Source organism: Coptis chinensis, chromosome 4, assembly GCF_015680905.1.
Source record: "Coptis chinensis isolate HL-2020 chromosome 4, ASM1568090v1, whole genome shotgun sequence".
In the NCBI taxonomy this organism is placed as follows: Eukaryota; Viridiplantae; Streptophyta; class Magnoliopsida; order Ranunculales; family Ranunculaceae; genus Coptis; species Coptis chinensis.
In genome coordinates, this window is record NC_141459.1 from 64,391,099 (window position 1) to 64,411,873 (window position 20,775).

Genomic DNA, 20,775 nt, shown 5'->3' on the forward strand with positions numbered 1-20,775 from the left:
TTATTGGGCAAAGTCTCTTTACTGGGAAGATTTAGAAAATTATGAATGATCTAAAAGGTAATTGGCTTAAGTGCGAAATTGAGGTTTCTTTGATATGGTTTTGTGGTGCAGTCCTTAGAAATTGGTGGATTTAATTTTTATGAATCGAGGTTGGATTTCAAGAGGTGTTAATTTGGGATGGTGATGGTTGGGTGGTGGTTCTTCACATGATCTCGAGGACTCAGAGAATTCTTCATCTAGTTTTGGCATTTCCACAGAATTGTGGTTCATATCTGTAATAGTAAGAATGTCACAAATTTGTTCCATCGATAAGTTTTTTGCGGCGAAACTAAATTGAAATCCACTTTCTACCATATATTTTACTCCTTCTTTTGTGTTAATGACATCTATCTCTGGTCTTCTGAGTTGAGGACTTTGACTTTCAACTCTTTGGTTCTGAGTCTTTGACCTTTGACCTTTGTCCTTTGACTTTGATTTTGACTTTTTCAGCACTTTTTCATAGCAGCTTCTATTCTTCATAATAAGGGTAATTGAGACTCCTTTTGGTGCTAAGACATAGCTTTTATGATAAGTGGTCTGAATTTCTCTGTAACCTGAAAAAAGCAGTAAAAGCTATGAGTTGTTTTTTCATTAAGTGAATTTCTCTGTAGTTTTAACCACATGAATACCATACTTTTAGACCAATTATGTGAGTAATAATTAAGAGTTAACACCGACACGTGTTTTATGCATTTCAGGCTTCAAAGTCCATTATATGCAGAAATGTGCCACTTTAGCGAGATAAAGGAGCAAATGTCGGTTACTAAGGAGATCCGTGATTAAAGGCCAAGTTTCTAGAAGACAAAGCCTTTCCAAAAGCCCGGTCAAAAGCTGAAAAGTCGACGCGGGCAGAAACAACACACAAAGTCAGCAGAACTTCCGAAGGCCATATCTTTGGACTCAGACCTCGAAATGGGGCCTACCTTATGTCAAAACGACCGGATCGGAAAGAGCTTTCTAATGGTCTAAGCTTTGATCCAATCAGAGGAGCAGAAGTAGACGGAAAGTCTGTTGAAGCCAACTGCAGCTGAAGAGGCCTTTTTGGACTGAAAGAATTGGGTTTTGGGCCTGATTCTCTGGCCCAAAACATGGCTCCAAGCCCATTCACGATTTTTGGATCTGAATGTATAAAAACAAAAGCTTAGTAGATAGTTAATGGTAGATAGTTAGACCTAGATTAGATTTAGATTAGTTAGCCTCCATTAATGAATTCTAGATCTAGTTTTTCATGTAGATTAATTAAGTTTAGTTCCATTTCAATTATTGTATTAGATTAAACCTTTGAATCTTGTTCTTCATTTTGATTAGATCAATAAAGTAGTATTTTTTATCAATTTCAATTTTGTCATTTCTATTCCTAGATCTAATTTCAATTTCTGTCTTTATTTCAATTGAGTCATTAAATTAGATTTCATTATTGTTTAATTAAGTAAATTTCAATTCTTTATATCATGTTTAGTTTAAATGTAATCGGAAATGATTGCGTAATGATTCTCGGCTAAACCTCCATTAGAGGGGGTTGAGAAGCCTTGATGAAAGCTTGATTCCGAATATCGTAGAATCGTCATAATTTCCTTTCCACTCTAGAAACGATTAGTTCACCATGAGAATGGGTTTAATCGTTCACATGCTAGTTATGAATTGGTAGGAATGCCATGTGTAATTAGGGATTAGGAAGAACCAATTGTTTTCATGGGCAGATTCAATTCGGATTACTTACGACTGCCGTTAATAGGATTAAGTCGAAGTTAAGGTGGAATCAATCCCCTCTAACTCCTTATCATAGAATCAACGAAGCATTCCCTTAGTTATTATTCCCATTAATCGACTAGTTGCATTTTAGGGGTAGTTGATCGTAGTCTAGTTGCCTTTTTCGTAAATCTCTCATTAGACTTTAAGTTTAGAGTACTTATACTTGAGAACATAGCATGCGGAAGGACTAAGAGTGGAACGAATCACTCTACTCCACTATATCTCATAGACTTGAGAGTAGAAATCTTTTGATAACATAGACCCATAAGAAGCGTTTAGTTTTACTTACGTTTAGAGTTTCATCGCTTTATTTCGTAGGTAAAACTATTTATTTTACTTTTATCAAATGGCGCCACTGCCGGGGATCAAACCCGGGTCACCTTCGTAATTAAAAGTAATCAAATTCTGTAAGTATCGTAGTATATCACCTTCGTAAAGCTCATTGACTTAAGACCGGCTAATTAGACTAGAAAACAATCCATGCTAGAGCACTAGGAGTGGAACAAATTTGTTACTCCACTCTATCTCGATAGAATTGAGAGTAGGAAACTTTGATAAATATGAGCATCACAAGATTAGTTTAGTTTTACTTACGTTTAGAGTTTCATCACTTTATTTAGTAGGTAAAACTATTTATTTTACTTTTATCAAATGGCGCCGCTGCCATCTTAGTTTCACTTTCGTATTGTTTTCGTAGTGATTAGTACTGTTCTTAAAAGTCCCATTTCACCCACCCACCCTTGTTTGATTCATACTGTGGTTGTCCATTTCAGAGTTGAAAAATTTCGGGTAAAATTACACCCGGCTATGCTTCCTTGAGCCGACCATTCTAACTCATCTGGACCTCGAAATGACCCGCCTTAAACTCTGGAATTCTAAAATACACCGAGCGATCCGCATACTCTATGCTCGACCCAGCCCGCCTCTTAACAAAATTTTTCGGATTTCGACAGTTTTGATTCGAACTTTGATCTTTCATATTTTTCAGTGTTCTAACTCGCTATATACACCTGAACAAGCGTAAACAAGACGCTATTCATAAGTAAAAGCAAGGACGAATCGGTATTCCTTTCTTCCACACCTCGCGATCTCCCGTTAGAGGTTTATACTAGTATATCGTAATTGTTTGGAGTGTTGACGTGTTTAGCTAAGTTGGTCTTAGCCTTGTATGAGGTGTTAAGGTCCGGCCAAGAAAAACACCGAACGTAAATACACAACAACATCAACAATCAAGTCTATCTAGTATACCACACACTACACCTCTAGCTACTATTTCACATACACCACCGATATAATGGCGGAAGAAAGAGAGACTCCTCTCTCTCGACTTCTACAAAGCCTTGAGCGATAGCCCCAAATCTTGCATCGTTTCTAGCAGACCGGGGATTTCGAATCCCCCAAATATTCTTAATTTGTTACCCGCTTTTCATGGATTAGACCATGAAAACCTTATCAAAGACACGCGCAGAGGATTGAACAAGTCCTAACAATATTCCACCATCCTACGGTTGGTACGGAACAAATTAAATTAAGGGTATTCCCTTTCACCTTAGCCGATAAAGGCCTTGGTTAACGCCCAAACGCCTAATTTCGTGGACTCGTGGGCTAAACTTGTTCAGTGTTTATGGAACATTTTTACCCACCCCTAAAGACGGATGAGATGCTTTCCAAGATTCATTTCTTTTTCGACAAAATCCTCATGAAACATTTTCAGAGGCTTGGAATCGTTTCACCGATCTCCTTATAGAGTGTCCACATCATAACTTAAATTAAAGACACGTTAGTTCGCGGCCTTTTTCAAAGGACTTCTACACCACCATAAAGAAGTCCTTGACATAATGAATGGGGGTAGTTTCTTAAGCAAAGGAGCTTCGGAGGCTTATAAATTTTTAGAGGACCAAACTAAGCTTAAATAACATTTGGGGGGTAGTGACGATTACTCCCAGCCGCTAGTTCTTCTTCAACGATTAAGGCTACAAAGATGTTTGAGGTTAAATCAGATCCTGAGCTTAAAACTCTAATTGAATCCCTCACAAAAAAGGTAGACGCCATTTCTGTACAACAAAAGCCAATCCCCATCATGAATGTAAATTCAAATCCATGTAGTTTATGTTGGAGCCCTGAGCATCCCGACTCCCACTGTCCTATAGCCTATGAACAGGCTTGTTCCATTAATAGTGAACCTAACGCCCTTGGAGACAAAATCCCAACTTTGGTTGGAGAAATAACCAAAATGTCACACCTCGCGGTACAATAACCAATATGTTAGGCTCCACGCGACGCCTTTAACCAAGCCCCACTACGACAAGGATGTGGTCGGGGAATTTTAATAATTATAACAACCAAGTGCAACCTCGACAAGGTCAAGCACAAGGTCAAAGTAGTTATAATAATTATAATGCTAATAGAGGTATCGTTAGGTAAATAATAACTACCAAAATCCACCCATAAATAATTCACGGAAATAGTTCCATCCACACCACCCGTGACTACTACACCCACACAACCGGATCGTCTTGACACCTTCATACAAGTGAGCCAAAACTTTTTCCAAACCATGGCTCAATCTAACCAACAAAGCTTCTACAATCCGTTAATAATTTAACCAAACAGTTGGCTCAAGATAAAGCCCAACCCAAAGGTGTGTTTCCGTGTAACAAAAAATACCTAATCCTAAAACAACAAATACAGCCTTTGAGGTAACCGATAATACTAGTAGTGAATATGAAAATGTAGGTGAGCTAAAGGCCATCACCACTCTCCGCTCGGGCAGAGTGGTTGATAACAAAGTAACTATGCCTATAGTTACCCCACCAAGAGTCCCCTACACCGCTATATTACTAGATACCCAAATAGAAACCAAGAGCCTACGACGAGGTAGAGGATTCCAGTTACAACAAAACCTAAGAAACAGAAGCCACGGTTAAACACCCGTGTAATACCATTGCTAAATATAGACGAAACCACCGTTTCCACAAAAATTAGCCATGTTAAGTAGGGATACAAATTACGAGGAGATTAGGGATGTTTTAAGAATCTAACTATACACCTTCCCTTCCTCGAAGCTATAAAAAGCTACCACACCATGCTAAGTTTCTTAAGGAATTGCGGTACTACTAGGCGAAGACCAATATACCAAAAGACGCCTTTTAACGTAACAATTCCCAACTCTATCCGAACATAATGGAATTGTTAAGTACAAGGACACCGGTCGTTCTATCGCATACAATGCACCTTAGGAGATTCCTATACTGACGACCGCTATTAGACTTGGGGGCTAGTGTAAACTTACTCCCGCTTTTTATTTGTATAAACAAATAGGTCTAGACGAGATGCAACCCACTAGAATGACGTTGCAATTAGCCGATCGGTCTATTAAGTATCCTAAGGGTGTCGCCGAAAAATGTTCTCGTCAAAATTCAGGATTTTTACTATCCGGCTGATTTTGTCATCCTCATAATAAGTCGTTAACGACTCGGGTCCCGATCATCTTAGGGCTTTTTTCTCGCAACCGCCAACGCGCTCATTAATTGCCGCTGATGGTTCAATGTCCATGTCTTTTGGCCATCTTTCTGTTGAAGTCAATGTTTTTAAAACAAAGACACAGTTACCCGATTCGTCTATGGATGGAGAGGTTAGCATGATCGAGAGCGTTGCTCGAGATTATTTCAACAACACGTTCCCTGATAATCATATGCCCAAATTTCTTTCCTTTGGAAGATCAGACTCCAATATTTCCATCCCTACACTAGTCGATACACATATTACGGATGAGGAGGAGATAGATGACTTTCTCAAAGATATAGAGGACTATCATAGTAACGAGGATATGACCAATCTAGATGAGCAATTCGATGAGTTTCTTCGAGAAGGTGATGAATCACCCTATCAAGAACTACTTTGCACAACATCCACCTCGATTCCCCTCCTTCCACCCTTTCAAAGGAATCTCGAGTTTGCACTCGATCCTTTTGTTTCTCCTGTGCTCCATAATTTTTTAAATCCACCTAGTAAACAAATACTTCAGAAGGATAAACCATTTGACACCTTCATTTTCAGACTTGAAACAGTCCCTACACACACAATGAATGAGTTTTGTGCTAAAACCACATCCTCATTGTTTACAGGCTGTCTTTCTGCAACTTATCCATATCCACCATATTCTCCACAACCATTCACTTTTCCACCCTTATTTACTAGAACACCCACTCATTCAAAAATGAAAAATAAGGTGCATGATAGCTTACATAATAAGGTTATCCGACTTCGCTTTCATTTCACTAGGTTGAGTCATAGGAAATCTTGGTGCTTGATTGTGTTTGGATATGTTTTCTGTGATATTTATTTATGGAATGATCCACAATTATTTCGGTTGTTGATATATGATAAACTGCATGTTCATACATACGCCTAGATAAAGTCTCGAAAGTATCCGACTATAAACGACTCAACTTTTGTGGTTGGTGCATTTCCTTTCATTTCCATATATTGGTGAGTGCACCATTAAGGTAACCGGGCCCTCTCTATAGAGTGTGTGGCTGTAAGTACCGGAACCTAAGTCCACATTTAAACATAATTCACGTTTTCCACTCTTGCATGTTTTCTCAGATTTTTGAGTCTTGTTTCTCTATGGGGTGAATTATGTCCTTCTTGTTTATTTTTTTTTTAAAATTAAAACTAAATATATATATATATATATATATATATATATATATATATATATATTTATATATATATATATTAAAGAATAAGCATAGTAACCTAGGAAGTCTCGAATCGACTTTAAAAGACCCATCGCTAAAAACAAATTTTCTAAGCTTCGTTGTAAAAAATTTGTTTGGGGGTGGGGTGTTCGTGTTTCCGTACTAAATATTTATGTCCCATTAGAGTTGCTTAGGCTGTTTTATAGTATTACGATTCGGGTCGACATAATCCATGAATTTAGAGTTCAATTGTTCGCATAACGTACGTCATGCACGCACTATGAGGTGTTTTCCACTATCTTATATGTCATCCACGGTCGGAATGGAGTGTTTTTTAGATCATTGGATTGGAAATTCTCTCCTGATCATTTCCATATCTCATTCGCAAAAATTGGACCGGTAACGAAGCGGCAATTTTGATTTGAAGTTTCGCGAAAAATAAAAAAAAATCACAAATTTCGATTTTGGGCTTGGGCCCAACCCGCTAACCACCGACAAGCGACCAAGACCCTTTACCTTTAGCAAAGACTTCGCGATCTTCTTCTCCATCCGCCATTAACGCCAAGCTCCAAAACCTAAAAAAAACAAAACCAAAATAAAAAGAAAACTAAAAATTTACCCACGCCCCAAATTAAATCCCAACCCAAATCGATTCCAAACACCACCGACCACCACCACTACCGATTTCCATCACCAAAAACCACCAAAAAATTCAAATATTGGCGTTGCCGCGCCACCACACCGCCACCACCATCATTGTTGATCAGTGAGGTCTTTCCTCATTACTCCTACACCTCCTACAAACCCCAAACCGTATTCAAACTTCCAATGGCTCAACAACGTCGAATTTTGCCAGAGCAAGCTTTTACCGCCGACCACTTCGCGCCGTTTTACGGTGACGAGATGATCAGCCGAGACTGGAATAGCTTGTGGTACTCGGCTGAAGCCTATTACCACGAGGACTTAGTCCGACGGTTCTATGATACGAGGGAGTTGGAAAGGACTAGGATTTTTGTTGTTGTAGCGAAGAGGCGGAAGGAAGTGACGATTGGGTTGTTGGCTGAGATTCTAGGCATTCCACCTAGAATCCATCTCGATGTCACCCCTGCAGGAGTCCCAAAGATAATGGGGTAGAGCCATTGATGCACGAGACAGTTTATTGAGGGGACTACAATGCAAGATCGCGATTGCGGTCCGACAAGCTTCCTTAGGACCAACCAACCTGGCTGATTCGGATGGATTGGTCGGAACATCCGGGGAAGGGAAGGTCACGACATTGGCCTCGAACGCCTCCATATCTTATGGATACTCCGTGAGCGGAAGTATGACTTCTGCATCTTAGAGTTTTTACTGAGCATGATTAGGGGAGTAGGGAGGTCTGTTGCCCCTCTCCCTATGTTGATAACAAAGATCATGCTCAAGTTGAGAGCAGCTCAGGCGACTGATCGGACATACATCACTCTCCACCGTAACCCTCGCATCTATAAGGAGTGTGTCCAACGGGTTTGGAGATTGGCTGAGGATAGAGAAGAAGAAGAAGAGGATGGAGGAGCTGAGAATGCCGAGGAGGCTGGGGGACATCAGGATGCCTCCGAGGATGAGGAGGACTTGACCTGTTTTGACGCGGATGCCTTGGAGAGGGGGCCGGATGATGCGTAACGCATGGCTGTGATCCATCGAGAGGCATCGCGTTAAGCTTAACACTATCTGTGAAGACCTTCGACTCGACAGCAACAATGCATCACAACTATGAGCTCCGCATACCAGAGAGAGGAGAGGAGGGGAAGGGATGAGCCGAGCTAGAAGCTCGGCGCCGATTCGGACGAGATGTCGACTCGATTCCCACCTCACGGGGACTCTCCTTCCGAGGACACACCATCCGAGCCTGAGCGCCATCGCCCGAAGGGCTAATGGTGCTAGCTCTTCAGGTGCTCAGGAGCAGTCTCCGGAGCATGTTCCCTCCGCCACCAGTTCCGGAGTAGCTAGGGATAGTATAGTTTGATGTTTTATGTTTTATTTGTAATTTTATTATTGTTATTTATTTTAATGCAAGTTTATTTCCGTAATTTGAATTTTGTAGTGTAATATACTCCGAATGAAAATTTTAATATAAGGGGTTATTTTCAGTATGCGTGGTTGTTTCATATTGATCCCACCTTCCCAACTTGTTTGGGGGTGGTTTTATCAATTCAAGCATTATTTTTATAACCCTCGTGTTAGAATTTATTGCGGAGTCAAGGTGAAAATTTGGCCGTTTAGGCATATCTATGATTGAGTATCATTGTAGGATGAAATCTAGATTAAATAGGTACATTCTATCATAAAATCAACCTAAAAGATACTGGGTTTGAATTAGAATCAAGGATATGAGTTGTTTCCGTTTTCGGGTTTGGAAATTTTAGGATTTTCTAAACCGCCGTAATTAGTTTTGGCAACTTCCCAATCCATTTTAGCAACTTTAAACCTATATAAACTTGATACAATCTATCCTCACAACTCACACTACACCTAAACTCCATCACTCACCTTTCCTTTCCCGCGATTCCCTCGCTTCGCTTCGCTCATTTTCCGAAGTTTACGCAACTCCGAAAGACTTTCGCTTCTGAGAGACTTGCGCTCTGATATTTTTTCTGAGTTTTTGTCGAGGCGCGCGCTTAAAGCCGAGCGACCCGCGCCAAACACTGGAAATTTCGATTTCTTCAGAAGGGCTTACGACTTCGTGGACCAGGAAATTTCCAGTTTTTTTCACGCCAGTAGTATCCGGATCATTCGCAGCTATTCCAAAGCATAATTTTGAGATGACATCTCCAACATTGATACCGAACAGTCTTTCGAAGATTTGTTCCAAAGCACTACTTATGGTGCTTGGTTTTGGGTTTATCACTTTCGTGGGTGGGAGCCGCTTTTATGGTAAGACGGATGCACTTTATTCCCCAACACTAGCATCTTATTTTTACGATAACTGCATTTTCTTTGAAAGACCGGATGGAGAACAAGTGTTCTCCATCAACATTGATAATGAACCAATGGAAATTACCGTGTTCTTGCTAGCATTTGTTCTTGGACTTGCTATGCCCGCTGAAATACAAGACCCATGGTGCTATTGGGTCGATAATATGTATGTCTACACTTACGAAGTTTTTGCATGAGTCGTATGGCGGGCATTTTCCGTATTGAGGACCAAGGGGAATATAACGCCGCCTTTGGTAGCCCGGGTCCATGAACATAGGAACTGTTATGTTTTGGATCATGCTAAACATTTTAGGGAATGGCTTTTTCTTGAATGAATGATGCCACTTGCAGCGTCTTCCTTGCTTTAGCCACGGGACGTATGTGTCACGACCTTCTCCGAACCTTGATGTCTAGTTTAGCTCGATCCCATAGCATGAGGCATAAGTACCTTCTTATGCCCGTTCTAGTTTCTCGTATTATGCTATGTTTCTTTCCTGTTTTTTGTACACGCTTCACGGATTGGATTACGGTCGACACTATACGACCCACCAATAGTATTATTCGATCTTTCCGTGCAATGACTTGGCAAGGGTGGAGGATACAACCTCATCTAGTTGCACCCTACACCCCGTCAGACCAAGTGGCTCTTAATAGGTTAGCAATAATAGATGATAAATGGCGGGAAGCCTGGCAAATTATCATGGCATGGCAGGACGCGAAGGAACCTCACTTCTTTATGGAAGAAGAGGATGAGTAAGATGATGAGTAATGCGGGGGGATAAGATAAGTTTTCATTCTAGTTAGTGTCTGCTTATGTCCCAAGCAATTTCATTTTTGTTAACCCCATAATGGGTAGAACTCGTATAGAGTTGTAATGGGCTTTTATTTCCTATATTAGTACGTTCTAACCTTGTTTTACAGATGTTCCTAAATTTCACGCGCTTCAATGGTATTTTTCCTACCCTCTTTATTTAAATGCTTTGAGGACAAAGCATGCTTTTTGTTGGGGGGGGCATAGAAACACGTGTAAGTAAGGCATCTGTTAGGATTAGATAGATATAATATGCATTTGTTTTCTAGTTAAAATTTTAAAAAATTCAAAAATATAAATAAATAAGTTATGCTATACACTTAAGAATATTGGTATTGTTTTCTTTCTCCATGCTCTTAACAATCTAGAAGTCTCACCTAGCTTTTGCATCGTAATAATTGTTAGAAATTTAGGTTAATATATAGGTAATAATCTTTGCTATCTATCTATAAATATATTACATGAGTATCTATGATTGTTAGCAAGTAAGTTTTCAAATCTAGGCTAGAGTACTTATTCTACAAATCTGTGGAGAATATAGCCTAAAGCCTTATATGAAATAAACATTTGAGAAATGACACAAGGGAGAAGTAAAACGGATAGAGATATCACACGTCCACTTGCTTGATCACTAAACCATATCCTAAGCGAGAATTTAGGCCCTCTTTGGATCGATATAGCCAGAAATTCAAACCTATGAAGTATTTTCCGCTAGTTAGCCCTCCGAGCCTTTCTTTTTAGCCTTCCATAAACCACTTTCCTTTTAGCCTTCCACAAAAAAAAAAAAATAATATATATATATATATATATATAAATATAAATATATAAATATATATATATATATATATATATCAACCTACCCAATTTAGAATAAGTCCGAGAATAGAATGAGGAAGAAAGAAGAAGAGAAAAACCCGCGGTAAACAAAAGTTAGTTAATTGCTTCAGAAAATAAAGAAAAGAAGTTTCCATCCAAGGAAAAGAAAAATAAAAATAGAAATAAAATAAAAACTCCAAAAATAGAATAAAAGGGAGTAAAAAAGGCAAAGAAAAAAAAAGAAGTCAAGAAAAAGAATAAATATGGCTAAGGATGGAAACAAAGTGTAGAAGCAAAAGTAAATAACAAGGTTTTCTCTAGTTACATAATATGAAGACTCTATTATCTCAGACTTGTCCTTTTTGAATATCCATTTCCTTCCTTCTTAAACCATCTCCTAATCCCCGCAACACCTAATAAAGACCTCTAGCTAAATTAGGAATATGCTAGTGTGATAGTAAGTGGCAGATGTGTTTGATCGACTCCGGCTTCCTTGTTGTCATTGAGATTGTAAGGTAAAGTGTGCCCCCACAAGACTAGAGTAGCTAAACTTGAGTGGAAAAATCGAGTGTTGTATCTTGACTATTATTGTGAGAACCTAATTAATGACGCTTATTCCGAAGTTTCGAAAACGGACTCGCTAGACATTTCATAATATTACTCATCAGATATATATGTTTATTATAGATGATTGATTATTATGCATATATTAGCTTAGGTTTTTTACTTGGTTATTCTTGTTCATAGCTAGTGAGATGTATAGATAGTTTGGAGCATGAATAAGGAAACAATAGTTTTATTTCTTAGTCGTTGTAGTATAGATGAAGTTTGTGAGTACCTTCATCGGAAAACTCTCACGAGGCTATAACTCGGCCCAATAGGGAATTCCTAGTGGTTTAAGGCCTTGTTGCATATGGTCAATACAATTGCACTCGGCGAAACGAGAAGTAGATAGAACTCCATTTTTGGTCACTTATGTTAATTTCTCATCTTTGCTTGAGGACAAGCAAAATGCTGTTTGGGGTGGTTTGATAAGAGCCCAAACTGTAGTTTTAACCCTTTTAATCAAACTTTTAGACCAATTATGTGAGTAATAATTAAGAGTTAACACTGATTACGTGTTTTTATGCATTTCAGGCTTCAAAGTCCATTATGTGCAGAAATGTGCCACTTTAGCGAGATAAAGGAGCAAAGGTCGGTTACTAAAGAGATCCGTGATTAAAGGCCAAGTTTCTAGAAGACAAAGCCTTTCCAAAAGCCCGGTCAAAACCTGAAAAGTCGACGCGGGCAGAAACATCACACAAAGTCAGTAGAACGTCCGAAGGCCATATCTTTGGACTCAGATCTCGGAATGGGGCCTACCTTATGTCAAAATGACTGGCTCGGAAAGAGCTTTCCAATGGTCTAAGCCTTGATTCAATCAGAGGAGCAGAAGTGGACAAAAATTCTGTTGAAGCCAACTGCAGCTGAAGAGGCCTTTTGGATCGAAGATTGGTTTTTGGGCCCCGATTCTCGCCCAAAACATGGCTCCAAGCCCATGCATGATTTTTGGATCTGAATGTATAAAAACAAAAGCTTAGTAGATAGTTAATGGTAGATAGTTAGACCTAGATTAGATTTAGATTAGTTAGCCTCCATTAATGAATTCTAGATCTAGTTTTTCATGTAGATTAATTAAGTTTAGTTCCATTTCAATTATTGGATTAGATTAAACCTTTGAATCTTGTTCTTCATTTTGATTAGATCAATAAAGTAGTATTTTTTTATCAATTTCGATTTTGTCATTTCCATTCCTAGATCTAATTTCAATTCCTGTCTTTATTTCAATTGAGTCATTAAATTAGATTTCATTATTGTTTAATTAAGTAAATTTCAATTCTTTATATCATGTTTAGTTTAAATGTAATCGGAAATGATTGCGTAATGATTCTCGGCTAAACCTCCATTAGAGGGGGTTGAGAAGCCTTGATGAAAGCTTGATTCCGAATATCGTAGAATCGTCGTAATTTCATTTCCACTCTAGAAACGATTAGTTCACCATGAGAATGGGTTTAATCGTTCACATGCTAGTTATGAATTGGTAGGAATGCCATGTGTAATTAGGGATTAGGAAGAACCAATTGTTCTGGCAAAGCGTTCAATTCGGATTACTGACGACTTCGTCGTTAATAGGATTAAGTCGAGTTAAGGTGGAATCAATCCCCCTCTAACTCCTTATCATAGAATCAACGTAGCATTCCCTTAGTTATTCCCATCGTCGACTAGTTGCATTTCGTGGGTAGTTGCATCGTAGTCTAGTTGCCTTTTTCGTAAATCTCTCATTAGACTTTAAGTTTAGAGTACTTACACTTGAGAACATAGCATGCGGAAGGACTAAGAGTGGAACGAATCACTCTACTCCACTATATCTCATAGACTTGAGAGTAGAAATCTTTTGATAACATAGACCCATAAGAAGTGTTTAGTTTTACTTACGTTTAGAGTTTCATCGCTTTATTTCGTAGGTAAAACTATTTATTTTACTTTTATCAATATCGTCTCCTTTGATTTTTTTGGAGTATTGGTTTTTGATGGCTCTTTCTTTTCTTTCATTTTTCTTTTCTTTTCGAAGCAACTAACTGTATTGTTATTGTACAAGGTCTCCTCTTCTCTTTTTTTTTCGATATCCATCCAAATCTCAACTCATCAGCTGGGTAAGCTTTTTATTGTGTGTTGTAATGGGTTAGGAATTTATGGCAAAGAATAAAAACGCTTTTAGAAAATGGTGAAGGCTCAAAAGGGGTAACTAGAAGAAAAACTATCTTTTTGAGGTTTTAACGTTTATTTGGCTATATCGATCTCAAAAAAGGCCTAAATTCTCGCTTAGGATATGACGTGGTGATCAAGCAAGTGGACGTGTTATTTTTCTATCTGACAACCTTTGTGTCATCACTCAATAATCATTCAGATGTGGCTTTGGCTAGATTCTCACAGGATATGAAACTTAATTGTTTTAACCTTGGTCTCGGAAACTCATTGCTATATACGAACAAATGCTGATACATGCCATTCATGAAAAGATGCAGAAACTATTGTACGTATATTAGTCTAAGTTTGAAGAACGAATCCTTACTCAATTGATATAATGAGACTTCTAAACTTTTTATTTATCATAGAAAAGGAAATAAGACCTTTTAATACTAAACAGAAAAATATTTTTTGATCTTTTTCCAAAAAAAAATTTTAGAAAGGAAAAAATATACTATTATATAACCTATAGAAAATGTTTAGTTTTTGCAAAATATTACTATACCACCACCAAATAGAAATATGTTTTGTCCTCAAAGTATGAAGAGATAAGGAAAGAGATTACCATAGAAAAATGAGAAAAAATGATTATACACCCGTATTATGTTCTTCATGATAAAAATACGCGAACCCCAAATAAGTTTGGGATATTGGGTTGTTTGATATAGAACGAGAAATACATGGTTTATTGTATTAGGGATAATTATTCTACTATGAAATTTTTGGGTTATTTTATTTTATTTTATTTTTTGAAAACATATGTAATACATAAAATTTAACATGCATGCATGATTATTATTACACTAACGATTGAAGAAATAAAAAGTGTGAAATGTAAAGTATGTAAAGAACTATCTAAACGGGGCACATATGAAATGTGTGTGTGTGTGTGTGTGTGTGTGTGTGTGTGCTTGTATTTAGAATAATTGTTTTTCTCAATCAAAATGTATCTCTAACCATATAGAGGGTTTGACAAGAAGATAACATTATACGTTGATCCGGTATCATTTTGGTTACTCCGGGGCGCATAATTTTCATTTTTATATCCTCAGGTTTTGAAAACTATGGAAAGATGTTTTAAGATACTCATACTCAAAAGTCGTGATTCTAAACGCTAATTTTTGAAAAACAAATCATAATAGGTAATCTTAGGCAACTTTCGTTTCGGCTCTTTATTGAACCCAATCCAGTTAGACTGTGGCTTCAGTTATGTGTGTTGGGGGATTTACTGCGCAAGACGTAGTGGGAGGGTTTATCTGATTGGACACTAGTGGGTTTTAGAACTAGGTTTCTTTGGTAGATTTTGGTAGTGAAGTGGAGTATTTGGTTGTGGTGGGAAGGGTTATGTTGATCATTTTAGATTCTTTGTTTAGAGGATGGTTTTGATTGATGAAACACTAAACTTTGTAACTCTTCTCTCCTACTTTCTTATGGCTATTTGGAATTACTCTCAATCTTAAAATATTGGTTGACTTGTAGAGGGATGAAAACTAGCTTTTAACTTGTTGTTGAATCAAACATGGAATGAAAGCTTGTATTGAAAAGACTAAACACTTGCATTGAAAACACTAAAGCTTGAAGAACATGAAAATGGAAAATAAGTAAATAACAATTTAATTAAAACATTTAATCTACTCCTAATGACCAAAGATTAGCTCTAGGGTAAAGTCCTTTCTCTACAACTTTGGTTTATATAGGACACCATTTACAATTATACCCTTCCTTCTAGAGACAATCTCATGGGCTTTTGACCTAAGCCCATACACTAGAAATCTTGAATTTGACTTTAGGTCCCGGGGTCAGTAGCTTTCAGTCTTGAGTCCTTGACTTTGACAGTTGACTCGACTTTTGGCTTTGATTTTTGACTTTGACTTTCTGGCACTGTTACTTGATAAAATGTAAAATGATAGTTTTACCTATGAATAAGTGTTTAAACTCAATTGTAAGTAAAACTAAACCTATTTTCGTTGCTCAATATATATCAAAGTTATCTACTCTTGTTATCAATGTAATATGTTTGGAGTAGAGAATTCGTTCCACTCCTAGTTCGTTTAGATGAGAAGTTTCCTAGTTCGCGTAAGCTAACAAAGTCGTGAGAGTAATGGAATTGAATTTAACTACGATGGTGAATTAACTAATCAAAATGTTATAACTCAAACAACGGCAATTCAATACGAAATTGACAATATGAGAATGAATTAGGGGAATTTGATTCCACCTTGATTCGACTTAATAAACTGGCATAGAATACGTTGTAATCCTAATCTTTACGTTTTCACATAAAGGTTGGGTATTTCTAATCCCTAATTATTCATGGTAATCTCTACCAACTAATAACTAGCATGTGAAGTAATCAAACCCATTCTCACGATGAACTAATTACTTTTTAGAGTATAATAGAACATTACAACTATATCCATGGTAATCAAAACTCAAGTCATCATCAAGGCTTCTTCAAACCCTTCTAATGGAGGTTTTAGCCTTGAATCATTATACTATCATTTCTAAAACAAGAACAATAAGAACAAGTCATTATTGAATAGTAATTAAACTTTATAAATCTAATTGAACAATAGTCTAATGATTCGAAATGAATTAATATTGAAGTAAAACTAATTTAGAACTTGAGTTTATGACTAAACTAATTATGAAATTAAGACAAACTAAAGCAAACTAAGTATTGAATCATAAAACTAAGTTGAAATGAAAAACTAATTCTTTATTATAAAACTAAATTTGATTCTAAATAAAATTCATTTCTTTGTTCTAAAACTAATTATTGGAATGTAAAAACTAATTTTATCAATTATCTAACTAAGTAACTAAGTTCTTAAGAGCTAAGTCTTAGTCTCTTTATATAGAAAAGACTAGATCCACAATTTCATGCATGGGCTTGGGAGCCATGTTTTGGGCCGGAAAATCGAGCCCAAAACCTCATTACTTCAGTCCACAAAGGGGTTTTCAGTTGGAAATGACTTCAACAACCTTTTCGTCCACTTTTGCTCCTCTGATTGGGTCAAGGCTTAGACCATTAGAAAGCCCATTCCTAGCCGGTAGTTTTGACATATGGTAGGCTCAATTATGAGGTATGAGTCCAAAGATACAGCTTTCGAAAGTTCTTCTAACTTTTATGCGTTGTTTATGCCCGCGTTGACTTTGACTTTTCAGCTTTGACTGGGCTTTAAAAAGGTTTTTTCTCCTTGAATCTTGACCTTTAATCATAGAACTTCTTAGCAACCAACCTTTGCTCCTTTATCTCACAAAAGGGACGCATTTCTGCACATAATTGACTTCAATGCCTGAAATACACAAAAGCACGATAACAGTACTAACTCTAACTTATTCATCACATAATTGGTCTAAAAGTAATATTGTTAAGGGATTAAAACTACAGTTTTGGGCTCTTATCATTGCTCCTAAGTTAGAATCTTCCCAAACAGCTTAAATAGCCATCATTTTTGTACCAAAATGCACGTATTAGGAATATGCGTCTTAAATGGCCTGTATCCTGCAAATGGTAGCAAAAGCTATAAGTTGTCTGTTCATTAAACATAAGAAGGGCATATTTAAAGCATTGTAAAGGTAATAAAATGCATATTTGGGGACTGATTAACTACCCCCAAATAGCATTTTGCTTGTCCTCAAGCAAAAGATGAGAGAGAAAAAAACAAAGATTTCAAATGTGTGATTTATTATACTAGTCTCATTTCGCAAAGTGCAATTGCATTGACCATATGTAACAAGGCCTTAAACCACAAGAACTTCCCTAGTGGATGAGCTTAAGCCTCGTGAGAGTTTTCCAGAGAAGGTACTCACAAGCTTCCTCTATTTAGTACAAAGGGTCTTGTTTCCTTATTTATTCTCAGAGGTTTATACATCTCAATAGCGGGGAATAAAGAAAAGCTCCTTTGAACTCAGAAGAATATATATATTAGTTTAATCATCTAAAGATAAACGAGCAAAACATGAGAGGTGAAATGCAAAAGCAGAGTTGTTTTCTAAACTTTTGGACAGCGTCCTTAAGTTGGGTCCTCACAGGGGTGCGTTGCAATCACAACTTTCTGATAGATTCACTCAAGTTTCGTTTTCTCAAGTGCAGAGGGCAGTTATATTCCTCACATACTTGAATAACATCTAAGGAAACTGGGGTCGATTGATCACAATATCCACTTACTATCACACCATCCTAATCCTAGTTGAGCTAGAGGTCTTTTATTAGGAATTACGGGGCTAAGATAGTGGTTTAGAAATAAAGGGAAGGGAAAACAAACTCTGATAAGATGAGAAATTGGGACTTCAGGATATTTGTAACTAGAGAAGAACCTCGTTTTGTTCTTTGCTTCCGAAATTGTGATTAATTCTTTAACCCTTTGGCTTTGTGACTCCATAGGATTTTGAATTTTATGAGTTCTAACTTTGCTTTTGTTTCTTTTGAAATCGACGCCTTTTGATTTTAAACTTTTAAGAGATTTAAATTTTTGTATATTTTCTTTCTTTTTCTCTCTTTTCTTTCTTTTGAAGCTTATAACTATTATGTTTTTGTACAAGGCCTTATCTCATCTTTTTGCTTTCCATAGGAGGCTTGAACTCGGTATATGATGTGCATTGAGACGCCCAATGATACGGACTACCATAACAAGAACAAGGTTCTGGATTTGCATTGTAATTCCATGACGGTTGCGATCAAACAAGAATGATGCACAATCTGCAGAAATTCATTTGTGACATTAAATTTTTTGAAAAGTTTGCATGCAATGTGTATAGATTAGAAACTATGCCCTGTTTGAATTTAACAGTGGGTGCAAAACTGGGTTTTGGGAAATACACGTTTCAAGAGGGAAGATTACTACTTCACCAGATGGTGTGCCACCAAGAATCTCACCCATAGTATTTCTGAGGGAGGGGAGTGAGGAGGTGGTTCGTCCACTAGAATCTGGTAGTTTACTACTCTCTTTGTTCGTGCTAAATGTTTGTCCTGATGGACGTGATTAAATTGGGTCTGCTTGAATGATTTTATCTTTTTAGTTTGGTCTATTGATAAGAGCCCAAAATTGTAGTTTTAACCCCTTAATAATCATACTTTTAGACCAATTATGTGAGTAATAATTAAGAGTTAACACTGATTACGTGTTTTTATGCATTTCAGGCTTCAAAGTCCATTATGTGCAGAAATATGCCACTTTAGCGAGATAAAGGAGCAAAGGTCGGTTACTAAGGAGTTCCGTGATTAAAGGACAAGATTCAAGAAGATAAAGCCTTTCTAAAGCCCGGTCAAAAGCTGAAAAGTCGACGCGGGCAGAAATAACACACAAGTCAGCAGAACTTCCGAAGGCTATATCTTTGGACTTAGACCTCGGAATGGGGCCTACCGTATGTCAAAACGACCAGCTCGGAAAGAGCTTTCCAATGGTCTAAGCCTTGACCTAATCAGAAGACCAGAAGTGGATGAAAAGTCTATTGAAGCCAACTGCAGCTGAAAAGGCCTTTTTGGACTGAAAGAATTGGGTTTTGGGCCTGATTCTCTGGCCCAAAACATGGCTCCAAGCCCATGCACGATTTTTGGATCTGAATGTATAAAAACCAAAGCTTCACTCTTTGTTAATGGTAGATAGTTAGACCTAGATTAAAGATTAGATTAGTAGCCTCCATTAATTAATTCTAGATCTAGTTTTCCTTAGATTTAATTAGTTAAATTTAATTAGTTTCATATCTTGTTTTTATTTAATTCCTTGAATGATTGTTCGTCATTTAATTAGATAAATAAAATAGTTATTATTATTCAATTTCGATTTTTGTCATTTGCATTTATAGATCTAGTTTAAATTCTTGTTCTTATTTCATTCTTAGTTAATTAATTAGATTTCAATTATTATTTAATTTAGATTAGTAAAGTTAGAATTTTGATATGATGTGTAGTTATAATTCAATGGGAAATGATGGGTTGATGATTCGAGGCTAAAACCTCCATTAGAGGGGTTGATGAAGCTTTGATGAAAACTTAGTGGTATAGTGTAGAAGCATTGTAGAATCTATTCCACTCTAGAAGGTCGTGATTCGCCATGAGAATGGGTGGACGACCTCACATGCTAGTTAGTATTTGGTAGAAATGCCATGAACACTAGGGATTAGAACTCGAAATTCTTGCCGTAAGAACGTAAGAATCGAGATACAAGAACCTATGCTAGGTTATCAAGTTGGATTCGAGGTGGATTCAATTCCCCTCTAATCCTTTATCTAGATTCAAGAACATTAGTATTTCCATATATTTCGTAGTGACATTCAACATATTGCTTTTCATATTGTATCGTAGTATAATTCCCCTTCGTAAAGCTCTCATTAGACTTAAGACCGATTAATTAGACCAGAAAACACTCTATGCTAGAGCACTAGGAGTGGAACGAACTTCCTACTCCACTATATCTCATAGGATTGAGAGTAGAGAAATCTTTGATAAGCATATAGGATCATAAATAGTTTTAGTTTACTTACGTTTTGAGTTCATTGTTCATTTCGTAGGTAGACTATTATTTTTATCATTTATCAAATGGCGCCGCTGCCGGGGATCGAACCCGGGTCACCCGCGTGACAGGCGGGAATACTCACCACTATACTACAACGACTAAGAAATAAAACTATTGTTTCCTTATTCATGCTCTAAATTAACTATACCTCTCACTAGCTATGAACAAGAATAACCAAGTCAAAAACCTAAGCTAATATATGCATAATAAGCAATCATCTACAATAAACATATATACAATGAGTACTACTATGAAATGCAATAGCAGGTCCGTTTCTGAAACTTGGAATAGCGTCCTTAAGTAGGTTCTCACAATAATAGTCAAGATACAACACTCTAATTTTTCCACTCAAGTTTCGCTACTCTAGTGCGCAGTGGGCACACTTTACCTTACA

The 20,775-nt window shown here is 37.2% G+C and overlaps 1 non-coding gene and 1 pseudogene across 1 annotated transcript; both read right to left on the reverse strand.

Moving 5' to 3' along the window:
* Nucleotides 1-3,461: 3,461 nt before the first annotated feature.
* Nucleotides 3,462-3,557, reverse strand: LOC147504378 (small nucleolar RNA R71; annotated as a pseudogene).
* A 16,851-nt stretch (nucleotides 3,558-20,408) lies between these two features.
* On the reverse strand, nucleotides 20,409-20,480 carry TRNAD-GUC (transfer RNA aspartic acid (anticodon GUC)). Its single transcript has one exon. It is a non-coding gene; the product is annotated as a tRNA-Asp (tRNA).
* Nucleotides 20,481-20,775: the final 295 nt, after the last annotated feature.